The 14,630-nt window shown below is 42.8% G+C and overlaps 3 non-coding genes across 3 annotated transcripts; all 3 read left to right on the top strand.

The window, feature by feature from the left end:
* Positions 1-3,589: 3,589 nt before the first annotated feature.
* TRNASTOP-UCA (transfer RNA opal suppressor (anticodon UCA)) lies at positions 3,590-3,676 on the top strand. Its single transcript has one exon. It is a non-coding gene; the product is annotated as a tRNA-Sec (tRNA).
* Positions 3,677-7,959: 4,283 nt separating this feature from the next.
* Positions 7,960-8,046, top strand: TRNASTOP-UCA (transfer RNA opal suppressor (anticodon UCA)). The gene has a single exon. It is a non-coding gene; the product is annotated as a tRNA-Sec (tRNA).
* A 4,282-nt stretch (positions 8,047-12,328) lies between these two features.
* TRNASTOP-UCA (transfer RNA opal suppressor (anticodon UCA)) lies at positions 12,329-12,415 on the top strand. Its single transcript has one exon. It is a non-coding gene; the product is annotated as a tRNA-Sec (tRNA).
* The last annotated feature ends 2,215 nt before the right edge of the window (positions 12,416-14,630 follow it).

Here is a 14,630-nt window from a genome sequence, read left to right as displayed (position 1 = left end):
CCTCTGTGCACTATTCACAAAATAGCAAATTATAAATTAAAAGCAGAGTCCTCTACAACATAGCACTCTCTGCCGCCACTAAACTCTACACAACTCTACTCTTCACCACTGCACTCTACTCTGCACCACTCTACTCTATGCTGCTCTTCTGTACTCTACCCCAATGCATGTAGCCAATACACTCTATATCTCTCCACTCTACACCAATACACTTTAAACCACTCTAATCTACCATGCACTACTGCACTCTACAACACTGAACTCTGCGACGCTCTACTCTATGACACTGCACTCTACACCACTCTATTCTACTCTGCTCTATTCCACTCAACGCCACTCCACTCTACGCCACTACAATCTACCCTGTGCCACTCCACTCAATGCCACTCTATTCTACGCCTCTGCACTCTACATCACTGCACTCTACGCCACTGCACTCTATGCCACTGCATTCAAAACCAATGCACTCTACTCCATTGCACTCTACACCAATCCACTCTGCACATCTGCACTGTACGCCACCATATTCTACTTTGCAACACTCTGCCGTTGCTCGCCTTCTTCCATTTTGACTTATTGGACCAACCAGCACACACCTGCGCATCCCAGAAACATGCCAAAAGTAATGGACAGAAGAGAAGAGATGGCACAGGACCTCTTTGGCAAAGGGTTCAGTGCAGCAGCTGCCGCACCACCGAATGCACAACGTAACACTGGACTATGATCATGCTTTATCAAATTGGAAAGGGTCAAACTGGAGATTTCCCATTGAAATCAATTGAGCGCCCGAAGGCTCAAAAGCCCTCTACACCCTGCCGCCCGAGAGGCCCTGGCAGTGAAAACTCTACACCTACCCACTTCCCCACTTGCCCTGAGTAAGTGACCAGGAGCTCAGCTTCACAGCCGCGTGGCTTGCCAGTCAGCAGCCACCAACCAAGGCCCCCCTATCCCTCATAGAATACCATTGGGCCTAACTCTCTCTGCACCCGGCCGCCCTAGAGCCGCTGAGGGTGAACCAACTTTACCTACCTTACCCTGGGGGACCCCTGAGTCTATGCCCAGAACCTCAACTCTGCCAGTCGAGTACTTACCCTTAAACCGCAAACTCTATTTTCCTCATAGGGTAACATTGACTGGCTTTTTCCTGAAATTTCTTCCAAGTGTGGACTTTTCAAATCTTAAAATATTCACCAAAAATCAGCCGAGTAACGAAAAAATTACTCACCTGCTCTTAGGTGAGCTCCCTGTGCTGGATCTTGGTGCCCAGCACTGACTCTGAAAAATACTTACAACTGTACTTACCCTTAACTCAATTTTCTTCCATAGGAAACCACTGACTGTTTTTCTGTGAAATTTCTTCTAAGTGTCGATGTCTACAATCTTTAAATATTCTTCAAAAATCGTATATGCAAACGTAATTACTTACCTGTTTTGGATAAAGATCCCAGTACTGAGTCCAGGCACCCAGTACTGGATTACAAAAGTAACTAGAAAGTACTGTACCTGCAATTTGAATTTCTTGCCATAGAGAATCATTGAATGTTTTCTAGGAAATATTTTCGAAGTGTCAACTTTTGAAATTTCTAAATATTACTTAAAAATCATCACTGCAATTAATTCGACTTGTATCACTTGATTCAAAGTACTGACCCAGGACTGAATCTGGGATCCAGTCCTGGAATTCCAAAAGTAATCCAAAAAGTAATCTGTGACAAATAACATGAAAATTCCATTGAACTCAATGCACGGTTGTGTTTGAAATAGTGTTGCCTATTGCAACCACTTGTAACTGTTTACAAAAATCAATTGCTCATTGCAAAAGTATTTATATTCAACATCTCATTCTGAGAAAGAGTTTTTTAATTCCAATTGCTGGTTCTAAAATAAAACAAGAATATATTTTTTATATAAACTATTGGCCTAGAGTTCAGTTATTGAGTGTGTGAGACCATTTGCTAACTGAGTGTGTACAACAAATGCTTTACACTGTCCTCTGGTACTGCCTTACTGCTCGACCAAGCTACCACTTTAGAGAGTACGGGCATACCAAACTTTAACCTCTGTCAGCCCCTGGGGGACTGTGGACTCTGTGCACCCTGTACCTATTAAGGAACAGTATATACAGAGCCACTTTCTCACACACAGATAAACAGATAGAATCAATGGATTGTCAGGATTTAGTGGAAAAAAATTATGCCATCATTGATAAGGTCATAGAGGAGCACTAACAATACCTCAGAGACAAAAAATGAGAAAGAGCAAGAGGGATGACCGTGATTAGCAGGATGGCGGGATTTACACTTTTGCTAAAAAGTATGATAATCCCATCAGCAACAAGGATAGAAAAAGGTGCAGGGAAGAAAGTCTAGAAACCAAATCAGCCAGTAGTATTTCTCTGGCATCAAGCGAAAGTACCACCTCCAGCACAGCACAATCAGAAATCCCTTTAGGCGAAGGTACCACCAATTTCCAAAGGGAACTGGAGAGACTACGCATAGGCGACAGGCAGACAATTATAACTTTTCAACATAATGCACAGCAGCCACAATGCTCTACAATATAGTCAAAAGCTCTGGCTAAACACATAAGGTCCAAAAGGCGAGACCTATTGGCTATGCCAATGCTTGCCTATGATTGTCTTTTAAATGCTGGAAGTTGATGACAGCCGCGTGACCGGTAACATAGAGGAAGGACTAGCAAAGTCTAATTTTTTTGGTACTTTAAATTTACAGTGGCTGATTCAGCCTAAACATGGTTGTAGTGTTTCCATCACTTGCCTTTTCAGCTTTATATATTCCAATAAAAGATACAAAATGTCGAAATGTAGACACCGTGAAATCTTTCATAGAATGCAATTTGTTTAAAACGGAAATGGCCCGTGTATTGTCATTCAACTGTCTGACAGTTAGTACCCCCCACGTCAAACGTCATTCTCTCGGCGTCCCGCCCACCTTTTCATGGGCTCACTGGCATATTAACAAATCCCCGAGTTGCTCTGCCCTGCATCTGATTTCCCAGTTCGGTTCCACCTGACGCTTAGCAAGTAACAAATTATGAGAAAAGCAATATTGTGTAAAAATAAAATACGGAAAAATAAACTGAGCTGCCAAATTAAGATGCTCGTAATACAACGTGGCTCTTTCAAATTACACACGGCCGCTTCCAAAACGCAGACCTAGAATGGACTGTGCATGTTGTGAGGGAGAGAACGCGAGCAGCGTTTTCACTGTTTCATTTCTACTTCCTTTGCCTGAGCTTGAATAACTCATGATGTGCTTATTCAAGTGTTGCATCGGCTGTTCGTTTCTATTGCAAGTTGTCTTCCTCGTGGCTTTGCTTTGATCACGTTAGAAAAGCAGGAAGCAGACGGGTCTCATTTACCCAGAAACCCTTGTTTTAATTTGCATAAATTGAAGATTATCTCCTGAAAGTCTGGCTTCAAGCAGTAAAGATATTCAAACAAATTGACGTGCTATCTCAGAGATAGGGGTGAAGAAAATGGATTGCAAATCATCATATACCTTACCCTATTAATAAAGTGTTCTGTATTTTTGTGTTATATATAAGTCTCTACCTAACATCTCTATCCGCCCGGATGAACCTCAGTGGTCTGGGGTGCAGGCTTCAAACCTGTAGCTGTTTAGCGACAGAGTGGTTCAATTCCACCTTCTGGGCGGACTATTTAATAGATCAGCTGTGTGTTTTGCTACAATAATCATAATTATAGCGTTATTTCTGATGACAGTTCCATGTGATTTATAGACAGACAAACGGAATCTCACCGTTCGAATGGCAGGAGGACATAAATAGGTTGGGCTTCGCATATGACGCTGCCTCTGGTTTTCGTGTGTACATGGTGCTCTCATACTGATCTGCGCAATCACCCTGTGGCACACAAAGTGTGTGTGTATTTGTGTGATTCACTGCCTTTAAGGAGACAGCAATCATTGACTAAGTACCAAGCATTCCTGCCAATATTTGGAAGCAGGAGGAGGGAGATTTAGTAAAAACAAATTTGGGGATTTTATTTTTCACATTGAAGTCTGAAGAGGTCGCAGTTTTAGGCAGCATAATGCTAAAATAAAGCAATTTTTTGCTTTAAAAAATCGGTGCTTTTTGCTACCAGAACCTATTGTGTTGGCATGCATAAATGAGAAAATTGCCACTGAACTTTTTCTTCAATCTAAAAACAAGGCGTTAATACTGTACCTCGAGGTATTCCTCTGTGAACTATTCACAAAATAGCAAATTATAAATTAAAAGCAGAGTCCTCTACAACATTGCACTCTCTGCCGCCACTAAACTCTACACAACTCTACTCTTCACCACTGCACTCTACTCTGCACCACTCTACTCTATGCTGCTCTTCTGTACTCTACCCCAATGCATGTATGCCAATACACTCTATATCTCTCCACTCTACACCAATACACTTTAAACCACTCTAATCTACCGTGCACTACTGCACTCTACAACACTGAACTCTGCGACGCTCTACTCTATGACACTGCACTCTATACCACTCTATTCTACTCTGCTCTATTCCACTCAACGCCACTCCACTCTACGCCACTACAATCTACCCTGTGCCACTCCACTCAATGCCACTCTATTCTACGCCTCTGCACTCTACATCACTGCACTCTATGCCACTGCACTCTATGCCACTGCATTCAAAACCAATGCACACTACTCCATTGCACTCTACACCAATCCACTCTGCACATCTGCACTGTACGCCACCATATTCTACTTTGCAACACTCTGCCGTTGCTCGCCTTCTTCCATTTTGACTTATTGGACCAACCAGCACACACCTGCGCATCCCAGAAACATGCCAAAACTAATCGACAGAAGAGAAGAGATGGCACAGGACCTCTTTGGCAAAGGGTTCAGTGCGGCAGCTGCCGCACCACCGAATGCACAATGTAACACTGGACTATGATCATGCTTTATCAAATTGGAAAGGGTCAAACCGGAGATTTCCCATTGAAATCAATTGAGCGCCCGAAGGCTCAAAAGCCCTCTGCACCCAGCCGCCCGAGTGGCCCTGGCAGTGAAAACTCTACACCTACCCACTTCCCCACTTGCCCTGAGTAAGTGACCAGGAGCTCAGCTCCCACAGCCGCGTGGCTTGCCAGTCAGCAGCCACCAACCAAGGCCCCCCTATCCCTCATAGGATAACATTGGGCCTAACTCTCTCTGCACCCGGCCGCCCTAGAGCCGCTGAGGGTGAACCAACTTTACCTACCTTACCCTGGGGGACCCCTGAGTCTATGCCCAGAACCTCAACTCTGCCAGTCGAGTACTTACCCTTAAACCGCAAACTCTATTTTCCTCATCGGGTAACATTGACTGGCTTTTTCCTGAAATTTCTTCGAAGTGTGGACTTTTCAAATCTTAAAATATTCACCAAAAATCAGCCGAGTAACGAAAACGAAATTACTCACCTGCTCTTAGGTGAGCTCCCTGTGCTGGATCTTGGAGCCCAGCACTGACTCTGAAAAATACTTACAACTGTACTTACCCTTAACTCAATTTTCTTCCGTAGGAAACCATTGACTGTTTTTCTGTGAAATTTCTTCTGTGTCGATTTCTACAATCTTTAAATATTCTTCAAAAATCGTATAATATCTGCAAACGTAATTACTTACCTGTTTTGGATAAAGATCCCAGTACTGAGTCCAGGCACCCAGTACTGGATTACAAAAGTAACTAGAAAGTACTGTACCTGCAATTTGAATTTCTTGCCATAGAGAATCCTTGAATGTTTTCTAGGAAATATTTTCGAAGTGTCAACTTTTGAAATAGCTAAATATTACTTAAAAATCATCACTGCAATTAATTCGACTTGTATCACTTGATTCAAAGTACTGACCCAGGACTGAATCTGGGATCCAGTCCTGGAATTCTAAAAGTAATCCGAAAAGTAATCTGTGACAAATAACATGAAAATTCCATTGAACTCAATGCACTGTTGTGTTTGAAATAGTGTTGCCTATTGCAACCACTTGTAACTGTTTACAAAAATCAATTGCTCATTGCAAAAGTATTTATATTCGACATCTCATTCTGAGAAAGTATATTTTAATTCCAATTGTTGGTTCTAAAATAAAACAAGCATATATTTTTTATATAAACTATTGGCCTAGAGTTCAGTTATTGAGTGTGTGAGACCATTTGCTGACTGAGTGTGTACAACAAATGCTTTACACTGTCCTCTGGTACTGCCATACTGCTCGACCAAGCTACCACTTTAGAGAGTAAGGGCATACCTAACTTTAACCTCTGTCAGCCCCTGGGGGACTGTGGACTCTGTACACTCTGTACCTATTAAGGAACAGTATATACAGAGCCACTTTCTCACACACAGAGAAACAGATAGAATCAATGGATTGTCAGGATTTAGTGGAAAAAAATTATGCCATCATTGATAAGGTCATAGAGGAGCACTAACAATACCTCAGAGACAAAAAATGAGAAAGAGCAAGAGGGATGACCGTGATTAGCAGGATGGCGGGATTTACACGTTAGCTAAAAAGTATGATAATCCCATCAGCAACAAGGATAGAAAAAGGTGCAGGGAAGAAAGTCTAGAAACCAAATCAGCCAGTAGTATCTCTCTGGCATCAAGCGAAAGTACCACCTCCAGCACAGCACAATCAGAAATCCCTTTAGGCGAAGGTACCACCAATTTCCAAAGGGAACTGGAGAGACTACGCATAGGCGACAGGCAGACAATTATAACTTTTCAACATAATGCACAGCAGCCACAATGCTCTACAACATAGTCAAAAGCTCTGGCTAAACACATAAGGTCCAAAAGGCGAGACCTATTGGCCATGCCAATGCTTGCCTATGATTGTCTTTTAAATGCTGGAAGTTGATGACAGCCGCGTGACCGGTAACATAGAGGAAGGACTAGCAAAGTCTAATTTTTTTGGTACTTTAAATTTACAGTGGCTGATTCAGCCTAAACATGGTTGTATTGTTTCCATCACTTGCCTTTTCAGCTTTATATATTCCAATAAAAGATACAAAATGTCAAAAAGTAGACACCGTGAAATCTTTCATAGAATGCAATTTGTTTAACCCCTTCGATGCTCATGACGGAACGGTTCCGTCATGAGCATCGGTTGAGCTGTGCTCATGACGGAACCGTTCCGTCATGACCACGCCCGCGCTAGAACCCTTCAGCACCGCGGGGGAATCCGCGCAGCGCTGAAGGGGTTAAAACGGAAATGGCCCGTGTATTGTCATTCAACTGTCTGACAGTTAGTACCCCCCACGTCAAACGTCATTCTCTCGGCTTCCCGCCCACCGTTTCATGGGCTCACTGGCATATTAACAAATCCCCGAGTTGCTCTGCCCTGCATCCGATTTCCCAGTTCGGTTCCACCTGACGCTTAGCAAGTAACAAATTATGAGAAAAGCAATATTGTGTAAAAATAAAATACGGAAAAATAAACTAAGCTGCCAAATTAAGATGCTCGTAATACAACGTGGCTCTTTCAAATTACACACGGCCGCTTCCAAAACGTAGACCTAGAATGGACTGTGCATGTTGTGAGGGAGAGAACGCGAGCAGCGTTTTCACTGTTTCATTTCTACTTCCTTTGCCTGAGCTTGATTAACTCATGATGTGCTTATTCAAGTGTTGCATCGGCTGCTCGTTTCTATTGCAAGTTGTCTTCCTCGTGGCTTTGCTTTGATCACGTTAGAAAAGCAGGAAGCAGACGGGTCTCATTTACCCAGAAACCCTTGTTTTAATTTGCATAAATTGAAGATTATCTCCTGAAAGTCTGGCTTCAAGCAGTAAAGATATTCAAACAAATTGACGTGCTATCTCAGAGATAGGGGTGAAGAAAATGGATTGCAAATCATCATATACCTTACCCTATTAATAAAGTGTTCTGTATTTTTGTGTTATATATAAGTCTCTACCTAACATCTCTATCCGCCCGGATGAACCTCAGTGGTCTGGGGTGCAGGCTTCAAACCTGTAGCTGTTTAGCGACAGAGTGGTTCAATTCCACCTTCTGGGCGGACTATTTAATAGATCAGCTGTGTGTTTTGCTACAATAATCATAATTATAGCGTTATTTCTGATGACAGTTCCATGTGATTTATAGACAGACAAACGGAATCTCACCGTTCGAATGGCAGGAGGACATAAATAGGTTGGGCTTCGCATATGACGCTGCCTCTGGTTTTCGTGTGTACATGGTGCTCTCATACTGATCTGCGCAATCACCCTGTGGCACACAAAGTGTGTGTGTATTTGTGTGATTCACTGCCTTTAAGGAGAACGCAGTCATTGACTAAGTACCAAGCATTCCTGCCAATATTTGGAAGCAGGAGGAGGGAGATTTAGTAAAAAGAATTTGGGGATTTTATTTTTCACATTGAAGTCTGAAGAGGTCGCAGTTTTAGGCAGCATAATGCTAAAATAAAGCAATTTTTTGCTTTAAAAAATCGGTGTTTTTTGCTACCAGAACCTATTGTGTTGGCATGCATAAATGAGAAAATTGCCACTGAACTTTTTCTTCAATCTAAAAACAAGGCGTTAATACTGTACCTCGAGGTATTCCTCTGTGAACTATTCACAAAATAGCAAATTATAAATTAAAAGCAGAGTCCTCTACAACATTGCACTCTCTGCCGCCACTAAACTCTACACAACTCTACTCTTCACCACTGCACTCTACTCTGCACCACTCTACTCTATGCTGCTCTTCTGTACTCTACCCCAATGCATGTACGCCAATACACTCTATATCTCTCCACTCTAAACCAATACACTTTAAACCACTCTAATCTACCGTGCACTACTGCACTCTACAACACTGAACTCTGCAACGCTCTACTCTATGACACTGCACTCTATACCACTCTATTCTACTCTGCTCTATTCCACTCAACGCCACTCCACTCTACGCCACTACAATCTACCCTGTGCCACTCCACTCAATGCCACTCTATTCTACGCCTCTGCACTCTACATCACTGCACTCTATGCCACTGCACTCTATGCCACTGCATTCAAAACCAATGCACACTACTCCATTGCACTCTACACCAATCCACTCTGCACATCTGCACTGTACGCCACCATATTCTACTTTGCAACACTCTGCCGTTGCTCGCCTTCTTCCATTTTGACTTATTGGACCAACCAGCACACACCTGCGCATCCCAGAAACATGCCAAAACTAATCGACAGAAGAGAAGAGATGGCACAGGACCTCTTTGGCAAAGGGTTCAGTGCGGCAGCTGCCGCACCACCGAATGCACAATGTAACACTGGACTATGATCATGCTTTATCAAATTGGAAAGGGTCAAACCGGAGATTTCCCATTGAAATCAATTGAGCGCCCGAAGGCTCAAAAGCCCTCTGCACCCAGCCGCCCGAGTGGCCCTGGCAGTGAAAACTCTACACCTACCCACTTCCCCACTTGCCCTGAGTAAGTGACCAGGAGCTCAGCTCCCACAGCCGCGTGGCTTGCCAGTCAGCAGCCACCAACCAAGGCCCCCCTATCCCTCATAGGATAACATTGGGCCTAACTCTCTCTGCACCCGGCCGCCCTAGAGCCGCTGAGGGTGAACCAACTTTACCTACCTTACCCTGGGGGACCCCTGAGTCTATGCCCAGAACCTCAACTCTGCCAGTCGAGTACTTACCCTTAAACCGCAAACTCTATTTTCCTCATAGGGTAACATTGACTGGCTTTTTCCTGAAATTTCTTCCAAGTGTGGACTTTTCAAATCTTAAAATATTCACCAAAAATCAGCCGAGTAACGAAAACGAAATTACTCACCTGCTCTTAGGTGAGCTCCCTGTGCTGGATCTTGGAGCACAGCACTGACTCTGAAAAATACTTACAACTGTACTTACCCTTAACTCAATTTTCTTCCATAGGAAACCATTGACTGTTTTTCTGTGAAATTTCTTCTGTGTCGATTTCTACAATCTTTAAATATTCTTCAAAAATCGTATAATATCTGCAAACGTAATTACTTACCTGTTTTGGATAAAGATCCCAGTACTGAGTCCAGGCACCCAGTACTGGATTACAAAAGTAACTAGAAAGTACTGTACCTGCAATTTGAATTTCTTGCCATAGAGAATCCTTGAATGTTTTCTAGGAAATATTTTCGAAGTGTCAACTTTTGAAATAGCTAAATATTACTTAAAAATCATCACTGCAATTAATTCGACTTGTATCACTTGATTCAAAGTACTGACCCAGGACTGAATCTGGGATCCAGTCCTGGAATTCCAAAAGTAATCCGAAAAGTAATCTGTGACAAATAACATGAAAATTCCATTGAACTCAATGCACTGTTGTGTTTGAAATAGTGTTGCCTATTGCAACCACTTGTAACTGTTTACAAAAATCAATTGCTCATTGCAAAAGTATTTATATTTGACATCTCATTCTGAGAAAGTATATTTTAATTCCAATTGTTGGTTCTAAAATAAAACAAGCATATATTTTTTATATAAACTATTGGCCTAGAGTTCAGTTATTGAGTGTGTGAGACCATTTGCTGACTGAGTGTGTACAACAAATGCTTTACACTGTCCTCTGGTACTGCCGTACTGCTCGACCAAGCTACCACTTTAGAGAGTAAGGGCATACCTAACTTTAACCTCTGTCAGGCCCTGGGGGACTGTGGACTCTGTACACTCTGTACCTATTAAGGAACAGTATATACAGAGCCACTTTCTCACACACAGAGAAACAGATAGAATCAATGGATTGTCAGGATTTAGTGGAAAAAAATTATGCCATCATTGATAAGGTCATAGAGGAGCACTAACAATACCTCAGAGACAAAAAATGAGAAAGAGCAAGAGGGATGACCGTGATTAGCAGGATGGCGGGATTTACACGTTAGCTAAAAAGTATGATAATCCCATCAGCAACAAGGATAGAAAAAGGTGCAGGGAAGAAAGTCTAGAAACCAAATCAGCCAGTAGTATCTCTCTGGCATCAAGCGAAAGTACCACCTCCAGCACAGCACAATCAGAAATCCCTTTAGGTGAAGGTACCACCAATTTCCAAAGGGAATTGGAGAGACTACGCATAGGCGACAGGCAGACAATTATAACTTTTCAACATAATGCACAGCAGCCACAATGCTCTACAACATAGTCAAAAGCTCTGGCTAAACACATAAGGTCCAAAAGGCGAGACCTATTGGCTATGCCAATGCTTGCCTATGATTGTCTTTTAAATGCTGGAAGTTGATGACAGCCGCGTGACCGGTAACATAGAGGAAGGACTAGCAAAGTCTAATTTTTTTGGTACTTTAAATTTACAGTGGCTGATTCAGCCTAAAGATGGTTGTATTGTTTCCATCACTTGCCTTTTCAGCTTTATATATTCCAATAAAAGATACAAAATGTCGAAAAGTAGACACCGTGAAATCTTTCATAGAATGCAATTTGTTTAACCCCTTCGATGCTCATGACGGAACGGTTCCGTCATGAGCATCGGTTGAGCTGTGCTCATGACGGAACCGTTCCGTCATGACCACGCCCGCGCTAGAACCCTTCAGCACCGCGGGGGAATCCGCGCAGCGCTGAAGGGGTTAAAACGGAAATGGCCCGTGTATTGTCATTCAACTGTCTGACAGTTAGTACCCCCCACGTCAAACGTCATTCTCTCGGTGTCCCGCCCACCGTTTCATGGGCTCACTGGCATATTAACAAATCCCCGAGTTGCTCTGCCCTACATCCGATTTCCCAGTTCGGTTCCACCTGACGCTTAGCAAGTAACAAATTATGAGAAAAGCAATATTGTGTAAAAATAAAATACGGAAAAATAAACTGAGCTGCCAAATTAAGATGCTCGTAATACAACGTGGCTCTTTCAAATTACACACGGCCGCTTCCAAAACATAGACCTAGAATGGACTGTGCATGTTGTGAGGGAGAGAACGCGAGCAGCGTTTTCACTGTTTCATTTCTACTTCCTTTGCCTGAGCTTGATTAACTCATGATGTGCTTATTCAAGTGTTGCATTGGCTGCTCGTTTCTATTGCAAGTTGTCTTCCTCGTGGCTTTGCTTTGATCACGTTAGAAAAGCAGGAAGCAGACGGGTCTCATTTACCCAGAAACCCTTGTTTTAATTTGCATAAATTGAAGATTATCTCCTGAAAGTCTGGCTTCAAGCAGTAAAGATATTCAAACAAATTGACGTGCTATCTCAGAGATAGGGGTGAAGAAAATGGATTGCAAATCATCATATACCTTACCCTATTAATAAAGTGTTCTGTATTTTTGTGTTATATATAAGTCTCTACCTAACATCTGTATCTGTCCGGATGAACCTCAGTGGTCTGGGGTGCAGGCTTCAAACCTGTAGCTGTTTAGCGACAGAGTGGTTCAATTCCACCTTCTGGGCGGACTAATTAAATAGATCAGCTGTGTGTTTTGCTACAATATTCATAACTATAGCGTTATTTCTGATGACAGTTCCATGTGATTTATAGACAGACAAACGGAATCTCACCGTTCGAATGGCAGGAGGACATAAATAGGTTGGGCTTCGCATATGACGCTGCCTCTGATTTTCGTGTGTACATGGTGCTCTCATACTGATCTGCGCAATCACCCTGTGGCACACAAAGTGTGTGTGTATTTGTGTGATTCACTGCCTTTAAGGAGACAGCAATCATTGACTAAGTACCAAGCATTCCTGCCAATATTTGGAAGCAGGAGGAGGGAGATTTAGTAAAAACAAATTTGGGGATTTTATTTTTCACATAGAAGTCTGAAGAGGTCGCAGTTTTAGGCAGCATAATGCTAAAATAAAGCAATTTTTTGCTTTAAAAAATCGGTGCTTTTTGCTACGAGAACCTATTGTGTTGGCATGCATAAATAAGAAAATTGCCACTGAACTTTTTCTTCAATCTAAAAACAAGGCGTTAATACTGTACCTCCAGGTATTCCTCTGTGCACTATTCACAAAATAGCAAATTATAAATTAAAAGCAGAGTCCTCTACAACATAGCACTCTCTGCCGCCACTAAACTCTACACAACTCTACTCTTCACCACTGCACTCTACTCTGCACCACTCTACTCTGTGCTGCTCTTCTGTACTCTACCCCAATGCATGTACGCCAATACACTCTATATCTCTCCACTCTACCCCAATACACTTTAAACCACTCTAATCTACCGTGCACTACTGCACTCTACAACACTGAACTCTGCGACGCTCTACTCTATGACACTGCACTCTACACCACTCTATTCTACTCTGCTCTATTCCACTCAACGCCACTCCACTCTACGCCACTACAATCTACCCTGTGCCACTCCACTCAATGCCACTCTATTCTACGCCTCTGCACTCTACATCACTGCACTCTACGCCACTGCACTCTATGCCACTGCATTCAAAACCAATGCACTCTACTCCATTGCACTCTACACCAATCCACATCTGCACTGTACGCCACTATGTTCTACTTTGCAACACTCTGCCGTTGCTCGCCTTCTTCCATTTTGACTTATTGGAGCAACCAGCACACACCTGCGCATCCCAGAAACATGCCAAAACTAATCGCCAGAAGAGAAGAGATGGCACAGGACCTCTTTGGCAAAGGGTTCAGTGCGGCAGCTGCCGCACCACCGAATGCACAACGTAACACTGGACTATGATCATGCTTTATCAAATTGGAAAGGGTCAAACCGGAGATTTCCCATTGAAATCAATTGAGCGCCCGAAGGCTCAAAAGCCCTCTACACCCAGCCGCCCGAGTGGCCCTGGCAGTGAAAACTCTACACCTACCCACTTCCCCACTTGCCCTGAGTAAGTGACCAGGAGCTCAGCTCCCACAGCCGCGTGGCATGCCAGTCAGCAGCCACCAACCAAGGCCCCCCTATCCCTCATAGAATACCATTGGGCCTAACTCTCTCTGCACCCGGCTGCCCTAGAGCCGCTGAGGGTGAACCAACTTTACCTACCTTACCCTGGGGGACCCCTGAGTCTATGCCCAGAACCTCAACTCTGCCAGTCGAGTACTTACCCTTAAACCGCAAACTCTATTTTCCTCATAGGGTAACATTGACTGGCTTTTTCCTGAAATTTCTTCCAAGTGTGGACTTTTCAAATCTTAAAATATTCACCAAAAATCAGCCGAGTAACGAAAAAATTACTCACCTGCTCTTAGGTGAGCTCCCTGTGCTGGATCTTGGTGCCCAGCACTGACTCTGAAAAATACTTACAACTGTACTTACCCTTAACTCAATTTTCTTCCATAGGAAACCATTGACTGTTTTTCTGTGAATTTTCTTCAAAGTGTCGATGTCTACAATCTTTAAATATTCTTCAAAAATCGTATAATATCTGCAAATGTAATTACTTACCTGTTTTGGATAAAGATCCCAGTACTGAGTCCAGGCACCCAGTACTGGATTACAAAAGTAACTAGAAAGTACTATACCTGCAATTTGAATTTCTTGCCATAGAGAATCATTGAATGTTTTCTAGGAAATATTTTCGAAGTGTCAACTTTTGAAATAGCTAAATATTACTTAAAAATCATCACTGCAATTAATTCGACTTGTATCACTTGATTCAAAGTACTGACCCAGGACTGAATCTGGGATC

This window comes from Triturus cristatus, chromosome 4_1 (assembly GCF_964204655.1).
Source record: "Triturus cristatus chromosome 4_1, aTriCri1.1, whole genome shotgun sequence".
Taxonomy (NCBI): domain Eukaryota; kingdom Metazoa; phylum Chordata; class Amphibia; order Caudata; family Salamandridae; genus Triturus; species Triturus cristatus.
Note: the sequence above shows the minus strand (reverse complement) of the source record. Positions and strands in the feature narration are given on the sequence as shown.